At 37.8% G+C, this 4,069-nt stretch overlaps 1 non-coding gene across 1 annotated transcript; it reads right to left on the reverse strand.

Moving 5' to 3' along the window:
- Nucleotides 1–3,749: 3,749 nt before the first annotated feature.
- On the reverse strand, nucleotides 3,750–3,857 carry LOC130978249 (small nucleolar RNA R71). The gene has a single exon (XR_009085903.1). It is a non-coding gene; the product is annotated as a small nucleolar RNA R71 (small nucleolar RNA).
- Between the last annotated feature and the right edge of the window lie 212 nt (nucleotides 3,858–4,069).

The following is a 4,069-nucleotide window of genomic DNA, read 5'->3' on the forward strand; positions in this document are numbered from 1 at the left end:
AGTAGTCGGGAAGGCCTTGCATCGAATGGCATCCGAGGCATCAGTGATGAGCGGATAATTTATACGCTTTTTGGCATTGTTTTTAGTATGTTTTAGTTAGTTTTTAGTATATTTTTATTAGTTTTTAGTTAAAATTCACTTTTCTAGACTTTACTATGAGTTTGGGTGTTTTTCTGTGATTTCAGGTATTTTCTGGCTGAAATTGAGGGACCTGAGCAAAAATCTGATTCAGAGGCTGAAAAGGACTGTAGATGCTGTTGGATTCTGACCTTCCTGCACTCGAAGTGGATTTTCTGGAGCTACAGAAGCCCAATTGGCGCGCTCTCAATGGCGTTGGAAAGTAGACATCCTGGGATTTCCAGCAATGTATAATAGTCCATACTTTGCCCGAGATTTGATGGCCCAAACTGGCGTTCCAAATCAGCTCAAAACTGCCCGGCGTTAAACGCCGGAACTGGCACAAGAATGGGAGTTAAACGCCCAAACTGGCACAAAAGCTGGTGTTTAACTCCAAGAAAAGTCTCTACACATGAAAGTTTCAATGCTCAGCCCAAGCACACACCAAGTGGGCCCGGAAGTGGATTTTTATGTCATTTTACTCATTTCTGTAAACCCTAGGCTACTAGTTCTCTACAAATAGGACCTTTTACTATTGTATTTTCATCTTTTGATCATTTTTTGATCTGAGGATCATCTTTGGACGTCTAGTTCTTAGATTATTGGGAGGCTGGCCTCACGGTCATGCCTAGACCTTGTTCTTATGTATTTTCAACTGTGGAATTTCTACACACCATAGATTAAGGTGTGGAGCTCTGCTGTACCTCGAGTATTAATGCAATTACTATTGTTCTTCTATTCAATTCAGCTTATTCTTGTTCTAAGATATCACTTGTTCCTCAACTTGATGAATGTGATGATCCGTGACACTTATCATCATTCTCACCTATGAACGTGTGCCTGACAACCACCTCCGTTCTACCTTAGATTGAGTGGATATCTCTTGGATCCCTTAATCGGAATCTTCGTGGTATAAGCTAGAATTGATGGCGGCATTCAAGAGAATCCGGAAGGTCCAAACCTTGTCTGTGGTATTCTGAGTAGGATTCAATGATTGAATGACTGTGACGAGCTTCAAACTCCTGAAGGCTGGGCGTTAGTGACAGACGCAAAAGAATCAATGGATTCTATTCCAACCTGATTGAGAACCGAAATATGATTAGCCGTGCCGTGACAGGGTGCGTTGAACATTTTCACTGAGAGGACAGGACTGTAGCCACTGACAACGGTGATGCCCAACATACAGCTTGCCATAGAAAGGAGTAAGAAGGATTGGATGAAGACAGTAGGAAAGCAGAGAGACGGAAGGGACAACGCATCTCCATACGCTTATCTGAAATTCTCACCAATAAATTACATAAGTATCTCTATCTTTATACTTTATTCATATATCATTCATGACCATTTGAATCTGCCTGACTGAGATTTACAAGGTGACCATAGCTTGCTTCATACCAACAATCTCCGTGGGATCGACCCTTACTCGCGTAAGGTTTATTACTTGGACGACCCAGTGCACTTGCTGGTTAGTTGTGCGAAGTTGTGATAAAGAGTTGAGATTGCAATTGAGCGTACCATGTTGATGGCGCCATTGATGATCACAATTTCATGCACCAAGTCTTTGGCACCGTTGCCGGGGATTGTTTGAGTTTGGACAACTGACGGTTCATCTTGTTGCTTAGATTAGGTATTTTTCTTCAGAGTTCTTAAGAATGAATTCTAGTGTTTCAAGGTGATGTTCTTATCATCACCAAAGCTGATTGATTCTCATCAATTTAGCCCTTGAATGCAATGTCCTACTGAAGCTTGGCTAGCCATGTCTAATTCCTTTAGACTAACATTGCATGATTCCTGGAATTCTCATTAAGAATTTTGATACCTTTATTTTCTTTTCCACTTAATTTTCGAAAAAATCCAAAAAAAATTATAAAATCATAAAAACCAAAAATATTTTATGTTTTTTGTTGAGTCTAGTGTCTCATTTTAAGTTTGGTGTCAATTGCATGTTTCTATTCTTCTTGCATTCATGTGTTTTCATTAATCTTCAAGTTGTTATTGATGATTTCCTTACTCTGATCTTTAAATTCTCTTGTCTTGAGTGTTTTGTGTGTCTCATATGCATTCTCAATTTGTTAGTGTCAGTAGTACACAAACTTCTAAGTTTGGTGTCTTGCATGCATTGTTTATTTGATTTTAGTTGCATTTTGATTATTAAAAATCCAAAAAAAAAATTTCTTTGTGTCTTTCCAAGTCAATAATACAGAGAATTGAAGATTCAGAATATACAGCAGAGGAATTACACAGAAAAAGCTGGGCGTTCAAAACGCCCAGTGAAGAAGGAAAACTGGCGTTTAAACGCCAGCCAGGGTGCCTGGCTGGGCGTTTAACGCCCAAAAGGGTAGTGTTTTGGGCATTAAACGCCAGAATGTGCACCATTCTGGGCTTTTAACGCCAAGATGGCACAAGAGGGAAGATTCTGTTTTTAATTCAAATTTTTTCAAGTTTTCAAAATTTTTCAAAATCAAATCTTTTTCAAATCATATCTTTTCAATTAAATCTTTTTCAAAATCAATTTCTTTCCTTTTTCAAAGATACTTGCTATCAATTAATGATTTGATTCAACATTTCAAGTATGTTGCCTTTTCTGTTGAGAAAGGTTTAATGTTTGAATCATATCTTTTCTTGTTAGCCAAGTCATTAATTTTTAAAATCAAATCTTTTTAAATTGTTTTTCAAATCATATCTTCTCAATCACATCTTTTTAAAACCATAACTTTTCAATCATATCTTTTTAATCACATCTTTTTCAAAATAGTTTTCAATCATATCTTTTTGATTTCTAATTTCAAAATCTTTTTCAAAAAACACTTGATTTCTTTTCCACTCTTAGTTTTTGAAAATCAATTAGTCTTTTTCAAAAATATTTTTAAAATCTTTTTAAATTATTTTCGAAAATTCTTCCCTTCTTCTCACATCCTTCTATTTATGGACTAACACTCCTCCTCAATGCACAATTCGAACTCCATCATACTTGATAAGTTCGAATACTTCTACCTTTTCCTTCTATTTTTCTTTTCCTCTGACACCTCAAGGAATCTCTATACTGTGACATAGAGGATTCCATATTTTCTTGTTCTCTTCTCCTTCATATAAGCAGGAGCAAAGACAAAAGCATTCTTGTTGAGGCTGACCCTGAACCTGAAAGGACCTTGAAGCGAAAGCTAAGAGAAGCTAAGGCACAACTCTCTGTAGAGGACCTAACAGAAATCTTCAAAGAAAAAGAACCCATGGCAGCCGAAAATAACAACAATGCCAACAATGCAAGGAAGGTGCTGGGTGACTTTACTGCACCTACTCCCGACTTCTATGGGAGAAGCATCTCTATCCCTGCCATTGGAGCAAACAACTTTGAGCTTAAGCCTCAATTAATTTCTCTAATGCAACAGAATTGCAAGTTCCATGGACTTCCATTGGAAGATCCTCATTAGTTTTTAGCTGAATTCTTGCAAATCTGTGACACTGTCAAGACTAATGGGGTTGACCCTGAGGTCTACAGACTTATGTTATTCCCTTTTGCTGTAAGAGACAGAGCTAGGATTTGGTTGGACTCACAACCTAAAGAAAGCCTGAACTCTTGGGAAAAGCTAGTCAATGCCTTCTTGGCAAAGTTCTTTCCACCTCAAAAATTGAGTAAGCTTAGAGTGGAAGTCCAAACCTTCTGACAGAAGGAAGGAGAATCCCTCTATGAAGCTTGGGAAAGATACAAACAATTGATCAAAAAGTGTCCCTCTGACATGCTTTCTGAATGGAGCATCATAGGTATCTTCTATGATGGTCTGTCTGAACTGTCCAAAATCTCACTGGACAGCTCTACTGGAGGATCTCTTCACCTGAAGAAGACGCCTGCAGAAGCTCAAGAACTAATTAAAATGGTTGCAAATAACCAATTCATGTACACTTCTGAAAGAAATCCTGTGAACAATGGGACAAATCAGAAGAAAGGAGTTCTTGA

Source organism: Arachis stenosperma, chromosome 4, assembly GCF_014773155.1.
Source record: "Arachis stenosperma cultivar V10309 chromosome 4, arast.V10309.gnm1.PFL2, whole genome shotgun sequence".
Classification (NCBI taxonomy): Eukaryota; Viridiplantae; Streptophyta; class Magnoliopsida; order Fabales; family Fabaceae; genus Arachis; species Arachis stenosperma.